Raw genomic sequence first — 20982 nt, 5'->3', positions numbered from 1 at the left:
CTCTATCCAAAGCACCACCTAGCCGCCCCTTAATTAGCTTTAAAAAAGGAGTACTTAACTCATATAGTAAGATTAGTTGCTACCGGGCTGGGATACAGATAAGAATCTAACCAAGATAGTGGGGGGGGGGGGCGGTGGTGGCAAGGTTGAGTCTGGAAAGAGTTGCCCTTCCCCCAAGCCATCCTTAGGGGTTTGGCTAGATTTCCACCCTAAGCTGCTAGAAGCTGGGAACTCTCTGTTCCAAAATGCTTGAATATTTTATAAACAGGTTTAAACCTAAGGGTACAACCAACTTTCCTCAAGGAATCTGAATACTCTTCTTGTCATTACTAAAGTTCATTCAATGGATTTCAAAGACATCTAAATTAACCAAGGGCTTTTCAGAGAAGGTGCTGGACTTGATCAAGGCAGAATTGAAGCAGCTCTAAGGAAATGTGAGACATATACATTTAGAGTAAACACCCCAGGTGTTCACATGGATTATTTGTGTCCAGCCTATAGTAGAGTATTCTGAGATCATATTGGTCTGATCAGCCACAGTTGGACATTCTGTAATTCATCTCTAACATATTTGTCCCTTGTCAAAGAAGAACATGACATCAGGAGAGGTGATGCCATGACAAACATATGGACTGGATTTGAGTGAGGAAGTGCTGTGCAAAGTCACCAGCCTCACTTTCCAGAGGATAGGAATTCTTCAATAAGGAAGAACCAACCAACTAACCAACCCAACAGATAATCAATGGAGGAAGTCAAATTAGAGGAGGGAATTCTGAGCTATAGAGTACTAGAAAAGACATACCCACCTTCCAAATCTTCCGAACTATGACTAGATTTTACGGAGAGATGAAACACCAAGATCTAGGGATCAGAACTTCCAGAGGTAGTAGATTCAAAAACCCCATCTCTTCTGGGAAACCTTTGTATGAGATGCTAAATAACATGACTGAGGTCCTTCAAATTAGAGCCAGGGCTGAACCCTGGATTAGTAGATTCTAGGTCATTATTCTTTCTACCATCTATGGTACTCTTCAAAAGTAGCTTTTGGAAAGTCAGATCCTAAGAAGCATAATTTTTGACATTAACTTTCTTTCTTTACAGAGAGTATATTAATATTTTTTGCCACAAATAGGGATAAAACAAATTTGTCCTGTCCACAATTATTTGTCACAAAGATCTGGAAACACTAATTATAGCAATATGACAAGAGAACCAAATTCAAAGTACAATCATGAGAAAACATGAAATACAATTATTTATACAAATAACATGCTAGTTTGCTTAGAAATTCTGAGAGAATTAGCAAGGTAACTAAAAGATATTATAAAACTTCTTTTTAATTAAAAATCTACAGCTAGGTGGCACAATGGATAAAGCACTGACTAGAGTCAAGAGGGCTTAAGTTCAATTTCAGCCTTAAATACTAGCTGTGTGACCCTAGGAAAGTCATTTATACCCAATTGTCTCAAAAAATAAAAAAAATTTTAATCTGTAGGAAAAAGATCATGTTCCATATTCCAATTATATATATATATATATATATATATATAATCATAAATGTTCACACATATCTAAAAATGTATATTTTTAAAAGTAAGAAATAGATAAAATAATATAAAATGATTTCACTCAATTCTTCTTACAGCATATATTTCTTTTTTTTAGATTTTTTTTAAATGCAATGGGATTAAGTGGCTTGCCCAAGGCCAATAGCTAGGTAATTATTAAGTGTCTGAGGCTGGATTTGAACTCAGATACTCCTGACTCCAGGACCGGTGCTTTATCCACTGCACCACCTAGCCACCCCAGCATCTATTTCTATAGGGAGAATTTTATATGCAGTGAAAACTTTCATACAAAGCAACTAACATGAAAAAGCAGAAAAATCCAGTTTCCTTCTTGGTGTGACTCCCCTGATTAGCCTAGGGTTAGTCACACAAACTGCATGTGCCAAGAGGTGGGATATTATTGTTTAATAATAATAGATATCAAATATAAGTGAGTCAACCCAAATAAGGTAGGTCTTCCTCTAACCAAGATAGCGAGGGAGGCTGAGTCTGGAAAGGGTTGCCCTTCCCCCAAGCCATCCTTAGGGGTTTGGCTAGATTTCCACCCTAAGATTTTTTTATAGCATTTGAAAGTCTGATGTTAATCTTTGTGTAGAAATCCAAAGTACCAAAATATCTGCCAGATTTCTTGTTATTTGTCTGATAAGGACAATATAATAACCTGGTTTCCAAACAAGTCCTGCAACTTTAAAAAATTGAAATACTAGAGAAAAGTTGTTGATAATTGGTAGGTATTTTTAATAATTAAATTTAAATATGACTATCTTAATTTTTATTCTCTACCTTTCTCTAGAATGCAGGTCTTGAAGTGATCAGAAAAGTATGAAGGACAGGTATTGTCAGAGTTGCCAATCACTTTTCCTTGTCTCCACTTTTTTGTGGTCAAAGGAGTACCTACCTAGCCACTCCCTTGAACCCCTATATTTGGCAGGGCCTTTCCCTTTTAATCAAATCTAGGTTGTTTTTTTTTTAATGGTGGAAGTCCCCATAAAGTACCAATCCAGCTAGTCACAGCTGTCTCCTTACCTCTAATCCTGTCACTGCTGATTTATTCATTACCTAGCTAGATCTCAGAATAACTACTATTTCTCTTCCTTGTACAAATAAATCAATACTTCTCAGCTCTGAGTCCCTAGCCAGAGAATTGTTGGCAAAAAATAACACAGGTTCAAAACCTGTTTGTTTATGATTCTCTCTAGTTATACACTCCTCCAATCACCCCCTCTCAACTATATTCCCAAATTAGAAATGCCAATGATTAACAATTTAATAATGTTGCTTAAGATACAAAGTTAAAACAAAGAACTATTAAATAAACTGCTAAGAAACAGACTTTCCCCCCACTCAATGGAAAAGGCGCATTGACTATAGTCTAAGGGATAAAGGAAAATGAAGGATCATCAAAATGTATGTATCTGTGTATGTATGAAGTAGTAGTTCACTTTAGGCCCTGGATCTGGATACAGTACTAATATCTAATGACTTCCAAAACTTTTCTGGTTCCTCTCTTATATTTTACATGGAACACTGAGACTGGAGTCAGGAAGACCTAAGTTCAAATCAAATCAGACACTTACAAGCTGTGTGACCCTAAGTGAATCATTTAACCCTATCTGCTTCAGTTTCCTCTTTTATAAAATGATATGGAAAAGGAAATGGCAAAACACTCTAGGATTTTGGCCAAGAAAATCCCATGGACAGTATGGGGTCACAAAGAGCCAGTTACAACTGAACAAAAAAAATTACACATATTACATTTGAGTTTCACAACAACCCTGTGCCCTAGGTGATCCTATAATTCCTATTTTGCAAAGGAGGAAATTGAGAATGTGATTAAGTGACTTTCCCAGAGTCACATGTTTAGTAAAGTTTGAGGTCACATTTGAACTCGGATCTTTCTGACTGGAGTGCTCCATCTACTTTGTCATATGTTCTCCAAGTTATCTCTTTATGCTCTCACAGCTTCTCACCACAATTTCTTAAAATGGATTTGTCAAAGTCTAACACCAGTGACTGATTTGTAGCAGAACTGGGGGGGGGGGGGTGTGCAGTGGGGGCAACAGTGGTTGTCAAGGCTGTAAGAAAGGAAGCATTGAGATTTCCACTCTGCCAGTGGGCATATCTCTTGATCTCCTAGGACAGTGCTACACATAAAAACATCAGTACATGATACAGAGGGAAATGTCTCCAAGATACTGAACTTCAGCCCTAATAGACTATAGGAAATAAGAATTTTCATAGGTTATGGTATGGGGCAAGGGAAGATGAGGAATCAGCTAAGCTCAGAGGTTTTCTCATTCATCAAAGCAGACTTTGCACTTTAGCATCAGAACAAAATTGAGAAACCTCACATATTTTAAAATGGAAACAGTAGCCTTTTGTAACAGATAAATTTAATAGCTGGCTTGAAGCAATTGAAACTCATTAAAAATAATGACAGTTTAGATAGAAGAAAATTTATCACTGAGATTTACAAATACTGTTATCAATGGAAGATAAAGACCATGTGTTTGCTTTGAATAATGCCTTAGTTGTAAATAGAATGAAACTTAGAGAATATCTATGAAACTCAACTAGTGGTGAGAATTTTCTCCAAATCATGCTTTTAATAAGAGTAAAATTTTTTCATTTAAAACCTTTTTGTGATCTTTTGTTTTTGCTTCATCTTTATTCATGAATATGTTTCTTTCTCCTCTCTCACCCAATGAACCATCTCTTGGTCTCAAAGGATCCCTTTATTTCTTCTCCCATATCATTTTATAGTTGAGGAAACCTGAAGCAGATAGGATTAGATGATTTCCCCAGGGTCATACAGCTAGTAAGTGTCTGAGGTCAAATTTGAAATCAGGTCTTCATGACTCCAGGCCCAGTGCTCTATGTAAAACACAACATAGAGAAACCAGAGGAGTTTTGAAAGCCATGAGACATCAGTACCATATCCAGATCCAGGCCCTGAAGTCTGTCAGTGACCCACCACTTTGTACACATAGACTATGATAATCTTTCATTTTCCTTTATCTTTATGGTCTACCTGAATCTACAATCAGTACAGTGATTTTATAGCAAGAGTCTTTTGATGGTCTCATGGACTACTCTTCAGCATGATACAATTTGGTGACAAATTTTCAGAGATCTTTGCAGTTCAGCGTGGCAAATACACTCCCCAGGACTCCAGCTCAACAGATACCACTGGAATGCTTTCCAAGGCTTGGGCTCCTTCTCTCAGGGGATCCATTCCAGGATGACCCAGCCTTTCATAAAGAAAAGAGAACTTCTTGGGGCTCCAGCTTCTTCAAGACTGGTTACCATACTAGGCTCCTGGAAGAATTAGTCTCCCCTACTCCAGATTTGGGGATCTCAATCCAGTCCCTTTGAAATGAAACATGGATGTTTGCATTGTATAAGACTGCTTACAGAGTTGATAAGTTTATAAGGAGAAACATAAGTGCTGTTGATATGGTCAGATAATAGGATAGAAAGAATTATCCATATCTGAAGACCTTTGCCACAGTTGAGAAACTAAAATTTTCCTTTGCATTGCAAGGGGATGAAACAGAGACAAAATGCTCATTTGATTATACACATATGTATATACAAACATATGTCATTTGTTGTTGAAACTGTAGAAAGTTTTTTTTAACTTTGTAACCCCTGTTGGTAACAATGTTATATCTAAAGAAAAGGTCCACATGATTGATATTTTTAAATGAAAATGACATAAAGCAAGACAACTAATTGCACTCTACCAGTATCAGGATAAAGTGCTTGTTAAAATGTAGGTTCTTGTGTAATTTGAACTTATTACATATGTAAAGGGAGTTTGATAACAGAAGGCATGCTGAATATGGAATTCAAAGGGATAAAAATTCTTTGACAAACCCGAGAACAATTTGAGCCATTGTGATCTTTGAGTGGAAGTGGGACTTGAGCCATGCTGGGGAGTTTTAAAAGAGACATATATAGCATTTGAGAGAATAGACTGAGAGGAAGAAGCAGAGAAACAGCTCTTTCAATCTGCCTGAGACTTAAGGAAGAAGATTGGAAAACATTGACAGACCATCAATGGACAGGAGAATCTGAGAGGAGGGTGGAGCAGCAGCAGAGAAAGGAGATGCTCAGGTGGGGCACTGGGATGGTACAAGCATCTTGGGATAGAGGAAATAGGTTAAACCTGCACTCATTTGGTACCACCTTTTCAAGGACTGAAGGCAGAAATCTCCTCCTCCCCAAAAGGCCTGAATCTCATGTCTGACTAGTATTCTCTCATGTTTTGTTCATTTCTTTTATCTAAACATTTACTATGAACCGTGCCTCAGATACAGAGGTCAGCATTTATAAGGATATACTCAAAAATTAAAATTAGGGTGGAGAACTGCACCTCTGTCTGAATGTTAGGAACTTTGCTACCTGGGTTTCTGAGCTACATGATTGTACTATTTTTTGGTGGGAGGTTTTGTTGTTGTTGAAATATTTTCAGTTTATCTGACTCTTCATTACCCCTTTTGGGGTTTTCTAAGATATTGGGTGGTTTGCCATTTCCTTCTTCATTTTCTTTTACAGATAAGGAAATTGATGCAAACCAGTTTAGTGATTTGTCCAGAGTCTGAGGTCATATTTGAACTCAGGAAAATGAGTCCTGCCAGGTATGACATGGCCCTCTTCTTACCTTGACACCTAGCTACCTCTGGTGGAAGGTAAACTCCAAAAAACTATAGAAGAAGAGAATATGTGAACATGAGAGCTATCATATAGGCCTCATGAGCTATTTGAGCTAAATGTTATAACAGGCTGTGAATAAACACATCTCCAGAAAGAAAGGAAGTGGGAAAAGAGGATGACTGAAGAAATGCTCACTTTCTAAGGAATCTCTCAGGGTGGCTAGGTGGCGTAGTGGGGGGCAGCTAGGTGACTAGGTGGTGTAGTGGATAAAGCACTGGCCCTGGAGTCAGGAGTACCTGGGTTCAAATCCAGTCTCAGACACTTAATAATTACCTAACTGTGTGACCTTGGGCAAGCCACTTAACCCTGTTTGCCTTGCAAAAACCTAAAAAAAAAAAAAAAGAATCTCTCAAGGAAAAGTTAGGCAAACTCTGGGAAGGATTCACCCTTGCTGTTCTTAAAAAAAGGAAGGTTCAAGTTCCAATAGATCCACTCTACATTCCACAAGGATACCCAACAGAGTTATAAACATAAAATTTGAGTGGGAGATATGTCCTTATCTGCTCCCTGAATAATATCGTCAGGACTCTAGCATCCTCAACCAATGATTCTTTCAAAGCATAAGATCACTGACTTTCTGTAGCCCATGGTCAGCACTACTCTTTGCCATATGGAGTTTTCTCAGGAAGTTGAGTGATCATCTTGCCAATTCCATCTGCAGGCACTTCCTCTATCATTGTCCACCATCACTCTGGCAACCAGTACCTCCAGTCACCAGTGGGACCTCTAGTAGCTCTTGATGAATCTCATCAACCCATTGGGTATCTTCTCCCAAAGTATCTCTTCTACCCTTGGCTGGGACTCCTCTATCTCTAAACTAGCCTGCTGTTTAACTGACTGGTTTTGTATTGTCTTGCTTGCTTTCTGCATAAACTGAGAGATGTACCCTTTTATTTTTCAATCAATCACAAGATATTTCCTATGTAGAAATATCTGTATCCAAGGGTCAAAATTCTTTATTTATCTTATATTAAGGGCTTGTTCACACCTAGTTTACTCTTTTGATTTTTTTTAATCAGTTGGGCCTCTAGGCCTTTTGTAATTCCATTAATTGGCATGTTACAAATCCTATACTTATCCTCTCTATTTTCCTCTTCCAGTTAAATCTTACATGGCCTCAAAACACGAACACAAAATAAATTGTTGTACTTAGCTAATCAATTGAAGGCCTTTGGCAGAATACATAATCCCAAAACCAGGAAAGCCCTCCAATAACTAGGCTCAGGCATTGTTCTTTTCTGTTGTCTTATACTAAAGAATTTTGGGGAAATCTCTGGTACAAATTAAAAACAATTGAAAAGAGGCAGCTAGGGGCGGCTAGGTGGCGCAGTGGAGAGAGCACTGGCCTTGGAGTCAGGAGTACCTGAGTTCAAATCTGACCTCAGACAATTAATGATTGCCTAGCTGTGTGGCCTTGGGCAAGCCACTTAAACCCATTGCCTTGAAAAAAAAAAAAGAAAAGAGGCAGCTAGGTGGTGCAGTGGATAGAGCACCAGCTCTGTAGTCATTAGACAAGGATGTCTAATGATAAAAAGTTCACAGCAGGGCTTCCATGTCTGGACTTCTTGGGGCTCACCTGAGCTCAGTTCTAGAAGGTGAGCCCAAAGGATTATTGTTTATCAAGTTTTCTAGGCCTTAGCTCTAGAAAACAGTGTCTCCTAATTATATCTTGAAAATAGAGTGATCCAATTGGAGGTCTAGAAAAAAATTCAAGCAGTGAACCCAGGTTTCCAACTCTAAGTTCAGTGCCCTATTCACTGTCATGCCGCCTCTCATAGTCATTTCAAAAGTAATTAAGTTGGGGCGGCTAGGTGGTGTAGTGGATAAAGCACCAGCCTTGGAGTCAGGAGTACCTGGGTTCAAATCTGGTCTCAGACACTTGATAATTACCTAGCTGTGTGGCCTTGGGCAAGCCACTTAACCCCATTTGCCTTGCAAAAACCTAAAAAAAAAAAGTAATTACGTTTATTTAAAGTTTATTAAAATGAAAGTTATTTTCAAAATTGTATAATAATATGGGAACAGAACATTGGATATACTTCTATATTATTGATCTAAACAGTGACTTTTTTGTTCCAAAGCACTTCAAAGAATGTTTGAGCTAAAAGAAGAAATCATCATTTTTCTTTGTGATAACAAAGATGAAGTAAACTTTTTATAATGCAATTATCCTGTTGCAGGTTTGTTAAATCTTAATGGGAAAAAAATAAATAAAAAACCCCTTCATACTCTAAATCAGTGCAAGAAGCTCAAATTCATTCTCTGATTCTTAAAATGCTTTAATAAAAATGCTATGATAATAAACTTATAAAAATAATAATATTATAGTTCTCAAATTAAAAAAAATTCTCTGCAAATAAAATAGAATTGATCTCAATAGTTGAATTGGTCTCAATAGTTGAGAGCCACTTGAGTGAGTCTGGGTTAGAAAGTCAATTATGAGCTGAGATAGTCTTTCAGGAGAAGAAAACCCCCTGGTAAGGCTGTGGTAGTCCCAGGATGAAGGTTTTCCATGGAACTCTGATTTGATAACACGACTGTGTCATTCCTGGCTTCACTTATTGATAACTCTGTACCTGAACTTCTTGACCTGGGTTACAACCTACCAGGTTACATCCTGTCTGAGTTAGAGTTACATCATTGTTTTTATCTTGTATGCTAATTTTTATGGTTTTCTGCTATAAAGAACTGTTTGATGCTATCAATAAATAGGTCTGCTAGTCGTCCTGCTAGCATCCACACCTGAGTGTATGCATGTTTCTTTTCTCCACTGAGCTGAATTAATTCCCTACCAGTCAGGGAACTCAATTTGGTGCTCTCACGTGGGGCAGGTACAGGGAACTTGAAGCCCTCTGGAGACTGAGATAGTCTATCAGGAGAGGAAAACCCCCTGGTAAGGCTGTGGTAGTCCCAGGATGATTCAGGTGAGGGGAAGGCTTGTTGAGAGCCAATAAGTGTCGTTGGCTTTTTACTTTCTTTTTCCTAGGAGGTACAGAGGGTGTCATAGAGAACAAACTTTTATAGAATTAAAGAAGCCAGGGAAGGACATAAATACTTTGAAGAAACTGGCTAAAGAAAAGGGCTTAGAAATTATCAAAAGACAAATAGATAAGTTTTCATAGACTGTTTATGAATGTTCTCCATGATTCCCAAGGAAAGGAGAATTGAGCTTAGGAGGTATTGTGAATCAAAATGATTGGAGAACAGTGTGTGAAGAGATAAATGAATATGATATGATAAAATGCTATTGACTTTTTTCTTCCCTGCTTCTTCATCGTGATTCTACCTGAATGCCCCCCCCAACTCCTTCTCCTTCTCCACTACTTGTCTGTTTTACAATTCTGGACCTTATCTTTCGACCTTGAAGTTTAGCAGAAAGAATATTTTTAGAAAAAGGACGAGCCAGAGAGAGAGAGAGAATTGCTTCATGAAGATTCAGATAAACAAGAATTAAAAAGGAAATTTATTTGTAGTTAAAAGAATCAGGAAAGAGAACATTATGGCTTCTGGAGTTTATCAATATAGATTCTGATAATGTTAATTACTACAGAAAATTATGGGTCAAGTAAGGATTTGAAAACAGAAGATTCCACCACCTGCCAGAAAAGACTTAGGACTGTCCCCTTAAAAAGAAGCTATTTGGTTTACTCTATTTGAAGAAGGGAGAGAAGGGATATTCCAATTAGGCTGAGGGATTTTTGAGTAACTGTTTGCCTTCTCAAAAGTTATACGAGTTAAAATCTAGAAGTGTTAAATATATTAATACCTTTGAATGAAAAAAAATGCATTGTGATAAATGGAATGTTCTCTATATTTTCTTTTAGTGTGAGAGCAAGGTGGGGCTTTCCCCTGAGTTTGGGGGCCTCTCTGGTTCAATGTGCTCTGATTCTGTTTGTTGTGTTTTATATGTGTTTGTTTTAAAATACAGGCAGAGGAAAGCTCTTAGTGGTCTCTACATGGTCAGACCTGCTGTTATGTCTTTGTGTTCTGATTGGCTAATCCTCTTTCCTTTCTCTCTTTTCAAAATTGGATTTTTTTTTCTTTTTCCAAAAACAAATGATTCAGTGCCAACAGGAGATTTTCCTGAAAATCATGTTTTTTTTGGGAAAGAAGGGGTTCTATTAATTTCTCTTATTTTCTATTGTTTGTTTTCTGGTCTGATTGTCTAATAGAGTTTTACTTACTGATTTGGCAAATTATACTTATAAGGGATCTAGTAGAAATTGAAATTGTCCCTAAAATTCCTTTTTCTTGACCGATCTTGATAAAAGAGATAATGGAAAAGAATAATGGTACAGTATGTTAAGGGAATATATAAGTAATTCAGCCTGAATAATGGGTTCTGAAAAGATTTAGATAAAGCAAAAAAAGGGTTGCAAGGAAAAATGAAGACTACTGGAGTTTTTTTTAACCATTTGTGAAATATGGAAGTTAGTTAAAGCATGTAGAAAGTAAGTATGAGCATGTTTGACTTTGTATAAATAAGAGATGGATTTTGGAAACTTTGAAAGTGGTTTTACAAATCCATGTAGTAAGAGAAGAAAGTATAGAAAGCTATAATTCTATACAGAGATATGTGTTGGAAAAGTAATATACCCCATAAAGTGAAAAGCTTGATATGAAAGCAATTGCTAAGTAAATGTTAATTTCCTTAAAGTGGGTAAATCTATAATGTGTAATCCTGTGTACAAAGTTATCTGAAAGTACCTGTAACTGAATTAAGGGGTTTGTCAAAAACAATATTGACTTTTTGGGGTTATAATTTTTTTTGGCTCCTCCAGAGTCTTAGGAGGAAAAAGAATTAATGGGAATGCTAAAATAGATAGGGTCAGAATGGCCTTGTTAGCAGCTGGGACTCTGCCAAAACCTTTGTTAGCACAGACTTCTGAGTTATGTGCTCTTCTTCAGACTTTATAATTGCTACAAAAAAGGAGGTATAGTTTATGTATTCGAAATACTTGGGGTGACCGAGGAATGATGAACAGTATAGGCAAAAAATTAACACATACTACTTTGATATCTCAAAATGTGGGGAATCTGCAGTTCCCAGAACATCATTTTGTCAGTGAGGATAGAAAACTCTAATTAAGTTAGAGTATTGAGAAGTCAGAATGACACTGATACAAATAAGAATTTTCAAACTTTTATACTTTGATCAGGAAAATGATTTAAGGTTATTTTTGAATATTCGTTTTGGAATTTATAAGATTATTCAAGAGAACTATAAAGAGAATCTTGTAATCATAAAAATTTTTAGAAACATCTGGTCTTAGGAATTTTTTTATTGCAAAGCTTTAGGGAGTAAAGGGAATATACTTTAAATTGAAAATGTGTTATATATAATTAGTAAACTTTGTGAAAGAACAGATTCTAACAATTTTTTGAAAATGTAAAATTGTGTTACAATAACAAAATATGAATGAAGTATCATCCATCACATTTGTAAAGATTTGTTATAAGAAAATTCAAGAATATCTTGCCAACAGGTTATATCTCTCAAGAAATTTTTTGTCCCAGAATTTGTGAAAAGCTTTGTTTTTCCATCTCATTTTTATAAAATTATATATGTATGTATATATATATATATATATATATATTAGAAATTATATATGTATCTTGTAACACTAGCTTTGGTAAAAATTTACATTGGATTTTTTGAAATTTATATATATATATTTAAAACTAAGAATCTTAGGAGTGTATTTGGTATATGAGGAAAATAAGCTTATAATACAGAGAGAGAAATTTGTGTGTAAAAAATATACAAGTCTAAGGTTAACTTTAAGAGAACTTGTTTTGTTTTTGCTTTAAGAGAATGAGATGTCAGCTTAGAGATTTTGTTTCACATAGGTTAAGAGTTAAATGTTCAATTTTAAAGAAGTAAAATGGTAAACTCAGAAGGAGCATGTATAAGAGATTGGGAAGTATATCTTTTTTTTAAATTTATTTTTTGTTCTCATTTTGTACAAATGTTTTTTTACATTAATAAAATATTCTTGTTTACAAGTAAACAAAATACCCCTCCTCCCCCATGATTATAGATTTGCTTGGGCGAAAAAAGTAACAGGGAGAGAAAAAAAATTAAAATAAAAAAATAATAGTAATAATTGTATGTATGGCCAGGTGGCGCAATGGACAAAGCACCAGCCCTGGAGCCACGAGCACCCCCTCGTAAACCCAACAATTACCCAGCCGTGTCACAGGCAAGCCACCCAATCCCCACTGCCCTGCAAAAACCAAAAAAAAGAAAGAAAAAAAAGACCCAAAATAAAACAAAATAGTAATGATAGTAGGGGTGGCTGGGTGGCAGACAGAGAATTGGCCCTTGAGCCAGGAACACCTGGGTCCAAATCCGGCCCCAGACACCCAAAAATCACCCTGCTATGTGGCCCCAGGCAGGACATCCAGCCCCACTTGCCCTGCACCCTCCCCCAAATAATAATAACAAAAAATGTGCTTGAGTCTTTGTTCCAACACCAACAATTCTGTCATGGGTGGATCTCATTCTTTATGATAAGTCCACCACAAAAGTTACTTCCATATTTTTCCAACGTTGCCATTGCTGATCGCAACTTCCTCCTTTCTTATTTCTCCACTACCATGTACTATATTTTCTCTCTCCTTTTATTCTGACTCTGCTGTAGGGTAGCTGAGTGGCACAGCAGACAGATCCCTGGTCCTGGGGCCAAGAAGCCCTGAGCCCCCATACCACCCCTTAGGCCCAGAATCCACCTGGCCCTGTGGTCCTGGGCAGGCCTTCCAATCCCAGCCCCTTGCAAGAAGAAAGAAAATGTGTTATATCTGGCCACTCTCCCCCCATGGTCCATCCTCTCCTCCTTTATTCACATCCCCACCCCTTCCCCCTGCTCCCCCCCTCCTTCTTACTCCAGATGTCTATACCCCATTGAGTATATTTGCTGTTTCTCCTAGCCATCTCTGATGAGAGCAAAGTTTCCCTCATTCCCCCTTGCCTCCCCCCTTCCATATCATTGTAATAAAAAAAATCTTATGTGAAATATCTTGGACTATTCCCCCTCTCCTTTTTCTTTCTCCCATTCCATTTCCCTTTTTTTGTATTGACTCCATTTTTACACCATATTTTATCTTCAAATTCAGCTTTCTCCTGTGTTTCAACTATAAAAGCTCCCTCTACCTGCTCTATTAACTGAGAAGGTTCATATGAGTATTATCAGTGTCATTTTTCTATGCAGGAATACATGCAGTTCATCATCATTAAGTCCCTCATATTTCCCCCCTCTCCTCCAATCTTCATGCTTCACCTGAGTCCTGTATCTGAAGATCAAACCTTCTGTTCAGCTCTGGCCATTCCAAAAGGAACATTTGAAATTCCCCTGGTTCATTGAAAGTCCATCTTTTTCCCTGGAAGAGGACATTCAGCCTTGCTGGGTAGTTCATTCTTGGCTGCATTCTAAGCTCTTTTGCCTTCTGGTATATTGTATTCCAAGCCCTATGAGCTTCCAATGTAGTTGCTGCTAAGTCCTGTGTGATCCTGACTGCAGCTCCACGATATTTGAACTGTGTCCTTCTGGCTGCTTGTAATATTTTCTCTTTGACTTGGGAGTTCTGGAACTTGGCTATAATATTCCTAGGGGTTGGCTTTTTTCGGATCTCTTTCTCGGGGGGATCGGTGGATTCTCTCCATTTCTATTTTGCCCTCTGCTTCTAGAATATCAGGGCAATTTTCCTATAGTAATTCTTTGAAAATGATGTCAAGGCTCTTTTCCTCTGATCATGAGTTTCAGGTATTCCAATAATTTTCAAATTATCTTTCCTAAGTCTGTTTTCCATATCAGTTGTTTTTTCAATGAGATATTTCACATTTTCTTCTAATTTTTCATTTTTTTTTTTGTTTTGAAGTCTTGATTCCTGATTTCTGGTAAATTCATCAATCTCCCTGAATTCTATTCTTTGTCTAAAGGATTTGTTCTCCTCAGAGAGTTTTCTTATCTCTTTTTCCATCTGGCCAATTTTGCTTTTTAAAGCATTTTTCTCCTCAATAACTTTTTGAACTGTTTTATCCATTTGACCTAAGCTGGTTTTTAGCATGCTATTTTCTTCAGCATTTTTTTGGATTTCCTTGACTAAGCTGCTGACTTCATTTTCATGTTTTTCCTGCATCTCTCTCCTTTCTTTTCCCAGTTTTTTTTCCAACTCCCTTATTTGATTTTCAAAGTCTTTTTTGAGCTCTGTCATAGCCTGAGCCCAATTTCTGTTTTTCTTGGAGTCTTTAGATGCAGGAGCTTGTGCTTTCTCATCCTCAGACTGAGTATTTTGATCCTTCTTGGGCTCATTTGCAAAATATTTCTCAATAGTCTTCCTTTTGTTTCTTTGCTTGCTCATTTTCCTGGCCTGGGTCTGGTTTGGGGGTGCTTCCTAAGCTTTTGGGACACTCCCACAAGGGTCTCAGTGTATGAGGCTCTGTCCTCCCTCCTGGTCTGTGAATGACCATAAGCACCTCCCTCTGCCACGGGGCCGAGGTGGGGAGGGCCCTGTTGTTCTATGGGGGGGCCTAGACTGGGATCAGGATCTGAATGTGGTCAGAGCCCAGAGTCCTGTTCCAGAGGCAGAGGACAGAGCTCCAGAGGCAGAGGACAGAGCTCGGCAGTCTCTCTTCACTCCCCTCCCTCAGCTCAATGGGCTCATACCCTGGGGGCTCCTGCTTACCCACACCACCTGCTTCTGTTTCCTGGATCAGGGCTGGGGAAAGACCATGCTGCTTGCTGTGTGCCCTGAGGGGTGGGCTCCATGTGCTCGCTCTGGCAGAGGTCCCCCGCTGTTCCCCCACTTTGTGCCTGGTGCTCCTTGGGGTGCAGTTCAGGAGACTCCCCTGCTGCTGTGAGCTGAGACTCTCAGCGCCCTGGGGCTGCCTCTGGGAGGCTGAAGTTCTTTGGCTCTGGTGGGCCACCCCTCTGATCCCGGGCAGCAGAGCCTTTCTGCTCTTTCCCAGGTTACCTTGAGTAGGAGAACTGTCTCACTGGGTCCCTTTGTAGGTTCTGTCTCTCGAAAGTTTAGTTAGAGTCCTTAGCTGATGAATTTTATCAGAGAGCTCCTAAGACTCGATCCCTTCTTGTGGCCATCTTGGCTCCGCCCCCGGGAAGTATATCTTAACTGCAATTATTTCTAATAATATTGTGTATATGTGGGGGATTTTGTATGATGATGGGGAAATTGAAAATTACGTAAACTATAGTTAGGTGACTTGCTGATAAGCAAGATGTTGAAAAAGTTATGTGATTGAATTTTGTCTATATAAGCTATTTTACTGTATTAATGTCTAAGCCTAGAATTAATTATTGATTGTTTTGTAGCAATAAGGAGGGAAAATTTCAAAAGTTATGACCCTCTGGGTTCCCTGAAATTTTAAAACAATGTGATGGACCTTATTCTAAACCTGTAGGTCCAAGAATATATGTAATAATAAAAAAGAAATTATATGCTGTATTATTGGTATTAAGTTAATGGCCACAACTCCTTAACATTTTTACAGATAGTAAGTATGATTATGTCATCAGATACATAAAAACATCTTTTATTAATCATAGCACTGATGTAATATTATATCAACTCTTTAAAGAATTACTAGAAGTTATTAGAAATAGATGCAATTCCTTTTTTATTGAACACATAAATTCCCACCCTGGATTGCCTGGACACACACACACACACACACACACACACACACACACACACACACACACACACATATATATATATATATATATATATGAAAGTTATCATAGGACTGATCAGTTAACCCTTCCACTCCTATAAACTTAGTAGGAGAGTAAGGTAAACTGTCTCATAAAAAATTTCATCAGAATGCCTCTTTACTAAAGAAAGAATTTAAAATCACTAGAGAGAAAGCTAGGAATATAGTAAAACCCTGTCCACAAAGTGGGTATCTTAAAAATTTTGGGGGCCAGACTCCTAATGAGTTATGGCAGATGAATATGTACCTTTTGGAAAAATGAAATCTATTCATGTTATTGTAGATACATTTAGTTCATATACAATGACAACAGCACAAAGTTCAGAGGCTACCCAAGGTGTGATTGATCATTTATTCTACTGCAGGGATACCAAAATCCATAAAAACAGATAATGGCCCTAGATATACTTTTATGGCATTTAAACAATTCTGTCTATATTATAATATAAAACATATTACAGGAATTTCTTATTATCCCACAAGTCAAGCTATAGTTGAGAGGAAGAATAGGTCTTTAAAAATGTTCCTACATAAACAGAAAAGGGGGATTGTGGGGGAGCAGGTACTGGGCATGTCTAAATAAAGCTTTGTATTCCTTAATTATTTGACTTTGGATGATAAGAATAAAACTCTGACTGAAAAACACTTTGGTTACAAAACTACCATAGATGACATAATAATATACCCCTAAAAAAGTGCTCATAGAGTAATGTGGAAGAATACAAAAGATGAACAAGAGACTTACTACTAGCTTGGGGTCTAGGGTATGCTTTTGTTTTGTCCACAGATGGAGAAACTGTCTGGATGTCAGAAAGGAACATCAGACTGTGCAGACAAGATAATCAAGGAATACAGAAAATGAATAACTTACACTTAAGAAATTGAAAAAGAAAGCATAAGAGAAGGAAGGACAGAGCTTACAAAAGGAAAGCACAACATGGACTTATAGAACAATTTGTGATGTTTATATTAATCGTGAACAATTTGGCGACTGCAAAAGGAACTGAATATTGGATATATTCAAAATTATACTATGGAGAGCAAAGTATGACTGAAGTTGTTTTGATAGGGGAAGCTGGAAATATCAAAGAAGAGGTGCTGAGAAGTTAGGTATAATTTTTCAGGCTTAAATAGTATAACATCCCATATAGAGAAATTTATAGTCATTACTGAGAAAAAGGGGGAAATAATATTAACTGTTATAATTGCATTATTTGAGCATGTGTATTTAAAGAAGTGAAGCAATATATACTCAAGAAAAGATAGAAGCAATATATACTCAAGAATTATCAGAAAATGTTACTAGAGCACTTAAGGCTCAGAAGAAGACTTTATGAACATCTTTATCATTTGTTTAATGCATTACAAACTTCTGTAATGAACAATTTGTGTTAGGGAAGAATATATAGATTTGAGCAAGAAATTGTATGATTAGTTGTCTTCTCCATTTGTAATTGGTACATAGTTACATGGTATTATTTCTGTTTTCAGTTTTGTTGTAATTAGGATAATTATGATCATTTGTTGTTTGTCTCTCATTTCAAAAACTATCTTTGCTTTAAGTGAGAGTTTGGGTTTCACATTCAAGATGTTAAAAACCAAAGTATGGTAAAAATCCAGTGCTGATCATGTTTTTAGTGAATTAATTCAATGACAGGAGAACCTCCCATCTGGAAGGTTTAAGAGATATATTAGTTGTTTTGTAGTTGGAGTTATGCTTATATCACTTATAGGCTTTTCTGTATCACTTGCCCTGTCTATATCTAATGTACAAATTGTAAGTTTGGGCTTCCAAAAACAGTCAGATATTGATAAGCAGTTTTTGCAAATGTTAGAGGGTTTGAAGAAGACAGTAGTTGCTATAAAAGAATTGAATATGGTAGAGCTTAGACAGGTACTTACTTGTGAATATGGCTACATACGAATTTGGGTGACAAGCCTGGAGTATTAATGATACTCAAAGGGAATGGGAAAAAGTTAGGAATCACCTTAATGGATTGTTTGGGAATTCTACTATATTTTTTGGTATTGATGATTTGTATAAATTGGCTAAAGACATCCAGGAAGCCTTCCTTTGATACTTGATTCCTGAAAAGACAACTGATAAGATAATCAGTTGGTTTCAACATTGCACCCTCTTCAGGCATTGGACCCAGAGTATTACACAATTATGTCTCATTTTGATTCTCTTTATCTTTCTCTTTTTCTGTTTACCAAGTTTTTTCAAAGTATTTTTTTCTGTAACCAAAGGTACTATACATATACATATATATGTATATATACTATCAATAGAATTCAGTATCATGCAACCTAAGTTGAACATCAGGTTGGGCAATTGTGAACTTGTTGTGTAAACAGAAATGGGGGAAGTGTTGAGAACTGCTTGAGTAAGTTTGGGTTAGAAAGTCAGTTATGACTAAAAGACCCAAACTTTGGTGACCCTCAACCTGAAGGCTTTCCACGGAACTCTGATTTGTTAACACAATTGTGTCATTCATGGCCTCACTTGTTGATAGCCCTGAACCCGAACTTCTTGACCTGCATTATATCCTGCCAGGTTACATCCTGTCCGAGTTAGAGTTACATCATTGTTTTTATCCTGTATGCTAATTTTGTGATTTTTTTTTTGCTATAAAGAACTGCTTGATACTATCAATAAATGGCTGTGCTAATTGTTCTGCTAGCATCCCCACTGAGCTGAATTAATTCCCTGCTGGTCAAGGGAAACTCAACATCATTTAATTTTAAACATCCAAATATGAACAAATAAGTGTTGGACCTGTAATTTTTTTTTTAAATAGGCTAGTGGTGTCAGATTCAAATAGAAACAGGGGCCATTAATCTATACATAAGAATTCCTATGGACTGCATAGTGACAACCTTAAAATGTGATATTATCTATATTTTATTCTATTAAATCCTTTCCAATTACATTTTAATCTCTTTTGGGAGCTTTTTAAAGCATTGTGGGAGGGGCAGCTAGGTAGCATAGTGGATAGAGTACCAGTCCTGGAGTCAGGAGGACCTGAGTTCAAATATGATCTTAGACACTTAATACGTACTCAGCTGAGTGACCTTGGGCTAGTCACTTAACCCTGATTGCCTCACATCCAGAGTCATCTCCAGTTGTCCTAATTCATATTTGATCTCCTCTGGAGGAGAAAGAGAGGTTGGTGTCATGACATCACCTCCCTGATGTCTTTATCTTCTTCCAGGATGAAGGGCAAGTATCATAATCAATAAAATTAATTCAAGATTTTAAAAGGATATAATCACTGATTTGTGTGGACCCTGCCCTCTTCTGCCTCTGTATGAATCACAGCAACAGAAGCAACAGAGCAAGGTGGTAGGGTTTGCAAAAAAGCCTCAAGAACCCTGATTCCACTTAAGCCAGGCCTTTAACCTCAGACAGTTCTGTCAAAAGTTCAAATAGTAGTCCCCTTAATCAATCAAATCACAATAGCCTCTTGTCCCTCTTAAAGAGAAACTAGCCTAGGTTCTGTAAAATAAATGCTATCTCTACCAGTCTTACTATCTTTAGATTAAAAAATATCAACAGAGTTGTCTTGTAACATAGTACATTGAAACAAAATTTTAAACCTGAAATTTTTATATTTCAGTTATGGATAAAGAGATCTGAGTTTTATCAATTAGAGAGATATTTCATAATATATTTGTATGAATGAAGTGCTGCAACTGTTGAAAAGATAGAAATGTTAATTTTGATTAGTGATTGAAGAATTATTAGTAACATCATTAATTCAACATCTTTTGAAATACTTTGCACTTAAAAATGAGCTTATTCCCTCACATCATTATGGTTATTTTATGATTTATAAATAAGAAAATATAATAGGTTTCTCAATAAATATGAAATAATTTTGTTATGTGCTTAAGATTTATGTTAAAAAAGCATCATAGATTTTTAATTTTACTTGGATAAAATATGAGCTATGAAATTTATTCGAATAGATTTTATGAAAAATGTGAGTTTTTCCTTCCCTCCTGTAAAAAAGGAGAGAATCCCTACTAGTTTGTAAACTATCTTAGACAAAGACAATCAATCAAAAGAACAGTTAAGTACCTAATGTGATCCAGGCATTCTTTGAGATGTTTAGACTACAGCACTAGGAAGTATAAAGAATGAGATAATCCCATCTTGCATAAATACATTCAAATATAATATGCAGATAAGCAAATATAGGTAAAATACAGCATTAAATGATATTAATAAATACAAATACATAAAAAGTAATTAAATACAAGGTTGTTTGGGAAGAAGGACACTAGCAGTTCAGTTGGGGGAATGGGAAAGCTTTCATGTTTGAGTTGTAGTCTTAAAGGAATATTTTTGGCCTTCATTCTCCAAGAGGTCCAATGACAACAGAAGGGTGATGACTTGATTTACAAGTGAATTATATTTAAGTGAGGTGGGTCTGTGAAGTCTTCAGTCTCACTTTCTTTTTCAGTCATCAGTCTAGTGGCTGTGCAGTGTTTGGAAAGCACTTGTTCCTTACCTCCTCATAAAATGCTTTTCTTCCTTCAAGATGCAGCTTGTGAATCAATTTCTTTTTCTTTTTTTCTTTTTAGGTTTTTGCAAGGCAAACGGGATTAAGTGGCTTGCCCAAGGCCACACAGCTAGGCAATTATTAAGTATCTGAGACTGGATTTGAACTCAGGTACTCCTGACTCCAGGGCTGGTACTTTATCCATTGTGCCACCCAGCCACCCTGTGAATCAATTTTCTACATGAAATCTTTCTTATTTTCCCCAATTGTTAGTGCCTTTTCTCCCAAACTGCTTTGAATTTATCTTGAATATTCTTTTTTGGTCATTCTGTATATATATATTTCTATCTACATGTACGTATATATGTATATATACGTGAATGAACACCCATTTTGTGTGTGTGTGTGTCTGTAGAAGAGAATCTCTGTATACACTGATGTTGAGTCTTATCTGACT

The sequence above is a fragment of the Macrotis lagotis genome, chromosome X, assembly GCF_037893015.1.
Source record: "Macrotis lagotis isolate mMagLag1 chromosome X, bilby.v1.9.chrom.fasta, whole genome shotgun sequence".
NCBI lineage: Eukaryota > Metazoa > Chordata > Mammalia > Peramelemorphia > Peramelidae > Macrotis > Macrotis lagotis.
Note: the sequence above shows the minus strand (reverse complement) of the source record.